We start from the raw sequence: 10,162 nt of genomic DNA, 5'->3' as shown, positions 1-10,162 counted from the left end.
TGGCCTCGTCTTCATTTAGATGGTATTTTTTTAGGGTCCAAGGTCTGGGACCCGAATTTATAAAGTACACATTATCAGCCAAGGAGGGTTTTACTGGTAGAAATTTAGAACTTGCTGGAATTTGTCAGGGATTAAAAAATAAAGATAGAAAAAAGATTCAGTTAAATGGCTCAGTGAATTGAGAGCCAGGTCTAGAGACAAGAGGCCCTGAGTTTAAATCTACTTCAGATACTTCCTAGCTGTGTGATCTTGGACAAGTCCTTTCATCTCCATTGGCTGGCCTTTACCACTCTTCTGCCTTTGAACCAATATACAGTATTGATTCTAAGATGGAAGGTAAGGGTTTAAAAAAATAAAGATAAAAAACAAGAGATGGAAGTGAAGAGAGAAAAAGGTAAAGGAAGAAAAGAGTGAAAGAGAAAAGAAAGGAAAGACATAGGAGAAAGGAAAAAAGGAAGGAAGGAAAGAGTGAAAATTAGAAAGGTAGAAAAAGAATTGAAGGAAGAAAAGAAAGGACAAGCCAGAAAAAGGAGAGAATAAAAGAGAAAAAAGATGGAAGGAAAAAACAAGGCTAAAAGAGAAAGAAAGAAGAGAAGGAAGAAGCAAGGATAGAGGCAGCCAGGTAAGAAGGGGAGAGAGGAAGAAATAGAGAAAATGAAGGGAAAGGAGGAAGGAAGAAAAATGAAGGAAAAAAAGAAAAGAGGAAGGCATCATGGCTCAGGGAGAGATTCTTCCTGCCTGTCCTACTGAATTTGGCCATGTATTTTGCCAGCCCAGGTGGTGAGGTGTGATCTCTCCAGTGCTGAGATGGAAAAAGAGATTTGGCAAAGGACAGCTCCCAGGCTCGGGTGGATCCAGAGAGCCCTCCTGCCTTTTGGGGAAACCTCCCCGAGGGTGTGAAGGTGTTCAGGGATATCCTAGGTCTTGGCAGACACTAGACTCCATTAAGAGGGTTGAATGGCTGGTTTTTCCAGGGACAGCATGGCATTCATCAGCACTTCAGGAGAAATAGAGGCTGGGAAGATGGTCTCCAAGCTGTGTCCACGTGACCCAGAGAATTCCGTGGTCATAGATCTAAGGTGGAAGGGAGCCAGAGACCATCTTTTCCAGTCTCCTCATTTTTTAGGCGGAGAACTGAGGCTCTGAAAGGTTAGGGAAGTTGCCCAGGGTCAAATGGCTATAAAGGTCAGAGGCAGGATTTTGATGCCCCAGTGGTACCATTTCCCATCAGAACAGAGGCGCCCCTGTCATCTGTCTATGGAGCAAAACCCTCAGGGTGACCTACAGGGCCCTGGAAAATGGAGAGCCCACTCCAAATGGCTCTGCTCCGAGTCTGGCTCTGAGGCAGCCTGGGAAAGAGTGAGGTGGGAAGTGATGGCTTGGGTGTTGAGTTTGGCCTCAAATTCCGAGTTCCACCAGCGAAGCCTTCCCTCTCCAAGCAAAACCCAGGGAGGACAGATGATCTTTGGCAAGTCCTGGGGACGCTCTGGCTCGAACGCTAGCTTAGGGCTAGCTAGGGAGTTCCCAGGTGCTCGCTGCTCCCTTGAAGATACAAATGCCATTTGCTGGGGCCTCAGTAAGACGGCGATGTTGGCCCACCTCATCAGCAAGGCATTCTTTTCCCATAAAGAGGAACCCCCTTTCCCTCCCGGTCCCCTCTGGGGTCTCCACTGGCCCATTATAATTTCTTTTTCCAGCGAGCCAAGGCAATGGGGCCATGTTTCTTTTTCTAAAGCTCTCCAGGTTGGGGATGGAAGAGGTGGGCGTTTGGGGGGCTGGCTGGGGGGCAGAGCAGAAGAAGGAAAATATGAGCAGCGCCTCAGAGCTGGGTTCCTGGGACGGCCGGAGGCAGGGTTTCTTTTTCTCCTCCCCCCCAGTTCTCTATAATAGTCCTAGAAAAACAGAGAAGATGGCGTCATAGCAGCTGCTGACTGGCTGACAGACAGTTTCCGCAGGGCTACACGAAGGCCTTTGGTGTTCATGTCAGCCAGATTGGCAGATGAATGACACCAATGAGGGCTCGCCCGGCTCCCCTCTGGGGATGCTGCTCTAATTGAGAGACAGAAGGCAAAGGGAAGGATTGTTTTTGAACTAGAAAAGAATCTGCCTTTTTCTTCTCCCCGAAGCTCATGCCCCCACTCTCCTCGGCTCTTTCTTCACTCTTTTTTTCTTCCCCCTTTAAAAGGTGTTTTGTTCCTCAGTGGTTACTGAGCCTAATGGAACCCAATGACTTTTAGCCTTCACAGGCTGTCAGTCAAAAGCGCCAACTCGAGGCCTGTTAAATGAAGTCCTTTCAGAGGCAGACGGGGAGGAATGTGTCAGTCATCCCACAGGCCCTGTTGTGTTTTCCTCTGTCAGAGGGGTGATAGGGGAGAGCAGCCGGCCCCGCTGGGGCACATTCTCAGCAGCTCCGAGAGGCCCCGACAAATCCAGGTGTCTCTGCAGCCGGAGGGCTGGCCAATCCCCGCCATCCCGGAGGTAGGGGATGGGGGCACCGGGTCGCCTCCGCCCCGAGCAGAGGGGGGCCAACATGGCGGCCGAGGCTTCCCGCCAAGCCCTGGTTTGGTGTTCTGCTCTGTTCCGTTCTTCGTGTTTGTTTTTATAAAACCAGAAACCCGCCTTGGCGTGCCGGGCCTCTCCGGAGAAGGCCTCGAATGGAGCTCGGAGCCGGGGGCCTGGCTGCGGGGATCCCTTCCTTGCCCGGCCTGCCTTCAGGTGGCCACAGCTTCAAGGCTCTGTCCCTGGCCTTTTCCTAATTCTCTCCCCTTCCCCGGAGATGACAATCCATCCATCTTGCCCATTAGGTCCAAATTGCTGGGCATGTGGGGAGGGCCCTGAACAGTCGCCCTCATTCACTCTAGACCGAATGTTTGACGTTAAAAATGCCCACAATTAGAGGCACTAATGACTAGTCCTTAGGTTTCAGGGAGATTTCCTTCTAGGGGGTTTTAAATTTAGACAAGAAAGAGGGTGGAACGGGGGTGGGAGGGTGGGAAGGGTCTTAGACAAAACAGGGCCTGTTCTCGGGGGGCCAGAGAAACCTCTGGCAGATACACATATATTTTTGGTGTGCTGCTGTGGCCGAGGGGGGGTCTAGCCAGCAGCCCGCCTGGGCGACTTGCTGATGGGGCCAGGTCTGGCCAGAGCTGCTGGGGGTTCTGTAGTGCATCAGAGTGAGGGCTGTTTGGGCTCGGGATAAACTTGGGGGTGTTATTTATTACTTGTTTGTTTCTGTGCTCCCTTCTGGAGGTTTTGTCTCAAACAAAGGCTGTATTTTGTGAGTTCCCTTTTCTCCCCCTCCCCTTCCCAGCACCCCTCGGGCGGGCAGACTAGCCTGAAATTCTGCCTCTCAGAACTGCAACCTGCAATTTCTGTGTCTGGGGAAAGAGGCCCCCTGACTTACCTCAGTTCAGTGGAGCGGGGGGGGGGAGAGGTTTGGAGACCCCAGCAGAGCCAGGGAGCCTGTCCTGCAGGTGGTGAGGGGGGCAGCGAGGGCTGGGCCAGGTGCCCGAGTCTACCTGGACTTTGGCTATCACAGGAGAAGGCTGCCATTCGGTGGCTTCTACTTGGAAGAATTATTTTTGCTAATGGGGCGAGAGGCAGTGCGACCTAGTGGACAGAGAATCAGCCTAGGAATCAGGAAGACCTGGAGGCAAGGATGATCTCAGATCGTTGCTCACTGTGGAAGTCATTTAATGTCACTAACTGCCTCAGTTTCCTCATCTGTAAACTGAGAATAATAATAGCTCCTCCTTCTAGGGCTCTTGTGAAGATGAAATGAGATATTTCTAAAGAGCTTTGTAAGCCTTCAAATCCAATATAAATGGCAATTATCCCCATTTTTAGCTGTTGTTGGCAGCTTCGTGACCACGGACGTGCCACATCTACTCTTTAAGAGTCTGTGTTGCCGAGGAGTAGCTAATCTGCTTTGGGGGAAGATGACCAACACGGATGGCCAACAACTCTGGCCAAGAAACCCGAGATGCTCAGCTCAGTCGCTCCTCTACTGCTCAAGGGCAGAAAAGGCTATTATTTTCTCTTCCCCAGTTCAGTGCCCCAGAGCAAGGCTCTAGTGGCCCCACCCTAGTGAAGCAACCTGCTGTTTCCCTCCTCCTCCTCCCTCATCACTCCCATGTGGGGATCCGTGTATTGGTGGGTCTCTGCCATCTGCCGCTTGTAGAGACAAAGCAGAAGAGCCGAAGGCCTGTCCAGAGCATTGTACTTCTTGACAGAAGGAGAACAAAGAGACCCCTCTCCATCCCACTTCCTTTCCTTCCCTTCCTCCCTCCCAGTTCTCTATGGACCGCAGAGAGCCACATGCCCGGCAGAGCTCCTCCGGGGAATGCCAAGGAGGGATGCTCCTGGAGACCTGATCAGATCTGGCCTGTCTCTGGTCAGAGGCTGATGGCACCCGAGAGGGAGGCCACAGAATGGAGGAAATTAGACGAGATGACTAGCACGTTCTGAGTGAATGAGCTCCAAAAACGGGTTTCCCAGCATTTTAAACTTCATTTATTAGAAGGGGCTGTTTAGGGAAGCAAAGGAAGCGGAGATGCAACTAAACAAGTCCCAGTGGCCGCCCAGCTCCTTTCTCAGCCCGCCACCACTCCGGTCTTCCTGGGGCCCCCCAAACTGAGTTGCAGTTGTGTGTGCGGGTTATTTTCAAACCTGCGTGATCTCGGCCACTGAGCTGAGAAATGAAGGCTGGTCTATGATCCGAAAAGACCTTCGGTGGCAAACATTTCTTTGGCAGAGCCCGGCAAAGCCTGATCGGAGCTTCAGCCTCCTGAGCCCCACTGCCTTTGGATATGAGTGATAGGTAGCGCCGGGAAAACTGTCACCACAGCTCCCTTCCACAAGGGCAGAGAGAGCCCGAGACAGAGGGACAAAGAGAAAGAGGGAGAGACTCAGAGAGACAGACACAGACACAGAGAGAACTTTGGGACCACAGAGGAGACTTCTAAACAGGAGAAACGTCCCTCCATCCTTTATCCCCAAGACCTTTGCCATTCTTTCACTCCTGAAACCCCCCAATGGGCTAGAGGGCTTCTGGTCCTTATAGGAATAGTAACAGGGGCCCCTCCACTCACACAGAAGGCTACCTCTAACAAAGTCATCAAAGAAGTTCCTGAATCGCCGCATTCAGAGTTCTGCCTCTGAGCCTTCACACACTCCATTCACCAAGGCTTTAGTGAGCCCTTGCTATGGGCTGGGTAGCCACTGAGGAGGATACAAAGGCAGAAATGAACAGCTTGCTCATTAACTCGAGGAGCTCTCGGATCAGTCAGTCAGTCAGTCAATCAATCAATCAATCAATCAATCACTCAATCAGTCAGTCAGTCAAGCAATCTACCAGCATTGAAGCACCTACTCTGTGCCAGATGCTGCTAATTGCTGGGGAGGCAAAGGCAGAAGTGAAGCAACTCGCTCATTAGCTCAGGTAACTCTCCTACGTTCTAAGATGTAAGTGTGACCAACGATGAACGACTTTTTATCTTTCTTTTGCCTCCTGGCAACCCTTTGTCCTCTCCTGTGGCCGTGGGGATGGGGAGGGAGAAAAGGAGGAGATATTGTTCAAAAGCATCACCTCCGAGACATGGGAGCTGATGCCACCAGAGACAGACCTGGGTTCTGACTATGCAACCTTGGCTACTAACATTTTTTTAAGCCCTCACCTTCCGTCTTGGAGTCAATACTGTGTATTGGCTCCAAGGCAGAAAAGTGGTAAGGGGTAGGCAATGGGTGAAGTGACTTGCCCAGGGTCACACAGCTGGGAAGTGTCTGAGGCCAGATTTGAACCCAGGACCTCCTGTCTCTAGGCCTGGCTCTCCATCCACTGAGCTACCCAGCTGCCCCCTTGACTACTAACATTTTGCTAATTCCATCCAAGATATCATTTGGTTTGTGGCTTGGTGTTGTAGAGACATAACAGGCGGCTCCTTGAAGGCAGAGACTGTATCACTCACTCTGATGAACCCAGAGCTTCTCACAGTGCCTGCATGGGGTCGATGCCTCATTAAGGCTTACTGACTGATTGATTGATCCAGATGGCTAACAAGGCACAGGGGTGCTAATCATTGGAGGGTGTGGATAATCGAAGGGATATACCAGCTGGAACTGGTGATTGAGATTGCAGAGAACCCACCAACATGGAGCCTTGAGCCAATAGCATTAGAGAAAACTAACCCCTATCTTGACCCCTCAAGAGTATCCCTAGAACCCTGAGGGGGACACGTAGCCTTACCTGGGCAGGGGAGAGTTCCATACATTAGTGCATTAGTACATTGGACAAGGATCCCCAAAGTTCTATACCTGCTACACAATGGCTGCCCAATAAAATCTCAGGGTACAGCCTGCAGCTAGATGGCCCATTTCCCCATCAACTATGCTAAGTAATGAAAAGTATTATATATATAAAAAAGAAGAAAACCCCCCAGAGGTGTCCCAGCTGGCATGGAATAGATGAAAGCCCCCTAAGCTGGAGGGGTGTCCTCATAAATTCTTAGAGGGTCGTTTTACTGATGAACAATAAATCCCCCAGGTGGGACTTTTCCCACAGGGCAAGACTGAACGTCTGCAGTTCCTTTTCAGGATTCCAGCATCACAATCATGGCTGTTCTTGGTGAGTTCTCCTCATCAGTCCCAGACAAACTGTGGCAGGATCCAGAGAGATCTTAGCAGGCCGGGACTTTGGGCCGAATCTAATTAAAGATGCAATGAATAGGGACAGGTGAGGTAGACGTCCCACTTGGGCTTAACCAATTCCCTCCCTGAGTATTAGATGGTCCGATAACCATCCGTCTGAAGAAAGAGCTGAGGCACTGAATGGCCTGGACACAGGTCAATGGCATCCTATGGCAGCCGAGAGAGTTGACGTGATTTGAGGTGACAGAGAGAGCTGATAAAGCGTTGAACCGAGGAGCTGATGCTGCCGCTGTACTGTGTGTGCTTGTGGCACAGGTGGTCAGATCATGCTCAGTTCTGGGCTGTCCATTTTAGAAAGGGCATTAACAGGTTAGAAGATATACAGAGCCAGAGAGTGAGTGAGGATCTCGAGATCATGCCACGGGAGAAGTGGTGGAAGGAAGGAACTGAAAATGGTTATGTTGCAGAAGAGAAGAGAATCAAGGAGCCCTTTGCTCTATCTACACCAGTTGGCTATATGGAAGAGGGACAGGACTTGTTCTTGGCTTCAGAGGGCAGAACTAGCAACAGTGACTGGAGGTTGGGAGAGAGAGACTTAGATGTGGTGTTAGGAAGAACTTCCTTTGGATAGTTGGAGCTATCCAAAGAGGAATGGGCGACCTTGGGAAGTAGTGGGTGGTACAGTGGATAGAGTGCCGGACCTCAAGTCAGGGAGACCTCAGTTCAAATCCAGGCTCAGATACTAGTGACGTGACCCTGGGAAAATCACTTAACTACTGTCTGCATCAGTTTTCTCATCTGTAAAATGGGGATAATAATTGCACTTGCCTCCCAAGATTGTGAGAATCAAATGAGACCATTGTAATGAGCTTATTAGCACGGTGCCTGGCACAAAGTAAGTGCTATATAGATATTAGCTATTATTATTAGCTATGGAGTTTTGCAGGTAAAGGCTAGAAGTCATTGGCCAAGGTGGTTTTATACATGAATCTTGTTCAGGTATTGGCTTAGACTAGATGGCTTCGGAGGTCTCTTCTGTTTTAGGGCTTTTAGGACTTTGGGCCATGAGCTGGCTTCCTCTAGGCTGGTTTATACCTTCCTTTTCTGTGCTGGGTTTGGGGATTCAGCACCATTTAAAAAATGTTTTGTGTATGATTAATGTCATATTGCTTGCCTTCTCAATGGGTGGGAGAGTGGCTGGAGGAAGAGAGAATTTGGAACTCAAACTGTAGTCTGTCCCTTCCACTACTCCCTTTTCCCCCCAAACTGACCCAGAAGAAAAAAATCCTCACCATTAGTGTGGCTAGTCTGGCAAAAGCAAGTCCTACGGTGCCATCCCTGAATATGGGTGTATTTCTCGGTGTTGTTAAGTTCATTAGCTCCCTGGTAGGCAGTGAGTGGGGTTTTATCAGAGTTTTGAAGTCTTTCCCAAGTTGCTTTGCTCTCTAATGTTCTCCTAGTTTTGTTCACTTTGCTCTGCATCACTTCGGGAGGTCTTCAGGGCCATAATCTTTTAAGATGCTGGACTCTTATTTTATGAATCCTTCCATGGTTTTCACCTCCAACCCTCCACCACAGGCTGCCCTTAGTCCTGCTGGTTAAGTATCACTGCAGGATATTAAAGTAGCACCCTCTGTTAAGAAAACAGTCTTGAAATTTAAGTTTTCCTTAGAGCAGGGCATATTCTCTGAATGGGAGTATTCTTGAGCACCAGGACCCCCTTCTCCCCACCTAGCTTGTTGGCAGGCCACCACATCCAGTTGGAGAGCCCCATAAGAGATGAAAAACGACTATAGATTCGCCTAAGGGTGTGAAATTAGCTTTCGTTGGATAAAACTAACTTCGTGTCCTACCAGACACTGGGTGCAGTGGATGCTATCACACTGGGATTACTTTTCTCTTTGATCTTCTCTGTGGAACACTTTTAGGCTGAAATCATAGTACATAGAAGAAGGAAGGAGCTTGGGATCATTTAACCCAGTGGCTCCCAAACTTTTTTGGCCTCCCGCCCCCTTTCCAGAAAAAATATTACTCAGCCCCCTGGAAATTAGTTTTTTTTTTAAATTTTAATAGTAATTAATAGGAAAGATAAAGGCACCTGTGGCGATCGCTGCTCCCCTGGATAGCTGCAGCACCCACCAGGGGGCAGTGGTGCCCACTTTGGGAATCACTGATTTAACCCAATGTTCTTATTTTACAGGTGGGAAAACTAAGGCCCAAAGTGAATAAATGACTTATTAGGGATCCCAAAGAAGCAGGGATGGGACTCGAACCTGAATCTATTGATACTGGCTCCAACTCTGTCTACTTGTACTATGTTGCCTTTTACAGGATAACAATCCCACGATCTAGTGAGACATTATGATTTTATTCTAGAAAGGTCACTCCAATCTCTCATCACTATCAACATGCCCATAAAAGCAGCAAATGAGCAGGTGATTGACTCTGACCTTTATCTGCTCACTGATAATGTGTAAAAAAGAATGGGGGGGGGCAGCTGGGTAGCTCAGTGGATGGAGAGTCAGGCCTGGAGATGGGAGGTCCTAGGTTCAAATCCGGCCTCAGATACTTCCCAGCTGTGTGACCCTGGGCAAGTCACTTGACCCCCATTGCCTACCCTTACCACTCTTCCACCTATAAGTCAATGCACAGAAGTTAAGGGTTAAAAAAAAAAGAATGGGAACAGGGGCAGTTAGGTGGCTCAGTGGATTGAGAGCCAGGTCTAGAGACAGGAGGCCCTGGATTTAAATCTGGCTTCAGACACTTCCTGGCTGTGTGACCCTGGACAAATCATTTGACCCCCGTGGCCTAGCCCTTACCACTCTTCTGCCTTGGAACCAATACATGGTATTGATTCTAGGACAGAAGGTAAGGGTTAAAAACAAAGAATGTTTTTTAGGAGAAAAGCAGGTACAAAAGTACAGTCTAAAATTATTCCAAAGCCATCTGTGCTATAGAGGAAAGAGCCCTGAGTTTGAATCCTGACCCCAGAGAAGAAAAAAAAAACTTTCCATTAATGAGAACTACTTTAAAAGAGGAAGGGATACCTGGGAAGGGAGTGGGTCTTCTTCTCCCCCATTCCCCCTATTAGAGGTCTTCATGCAGAAATGAGATGACCATACTTTGGGAAATACTAGAGATGGATGGACTGGAGGACCTCTGATATCTCTTCTGCTTTTGAGATTCTTTGATTTGAAAACTTGACAATCTGGGTCAAACAGACATCCCTGCAGCTGCCAAGCAGATAGATATTCCTAAGGCACAGCTCTGACCAAGTCTATTGCTCTGATCAAGGAGTTTCAGTGTCTCCCTACTGACTGGGATAAAATGCAAAATCTGCTGTTTCACACTTAAAAAGCCCCTCATAGTTCAGCTCTAAACTGTTTTTCTAGACATTTCATATCTCTCCTACCTCTACATTCCACTTATCAGTGCATCTATCTACTTCTACAGTTTCTCTCTCTCTCTCTCTCTCTCTCTCTCTCTCTCTCTCTCTCTCTCCTGTCTCTTATACACA

Source organism: Gracilinanus agilis, chromosome 5 (genome assembly GCF_016433145.1).
Source record: "Gracilinanus agilis isolate LMUSP501 chromosome 5, AgileGrace, whole genome shotgun sequence".
Taxonomy (NCBI): Eukaryota; Metazoa; Chordata; class Mammalia; order Didelphimorphia; family Didelphidae; genus Gracilinanus; species Gracilinanus agilis.
The sequence above is the reverse complement of the archived record's forward strand: the minus strand, read 5'-3'. Positions refer to the sequence as shown.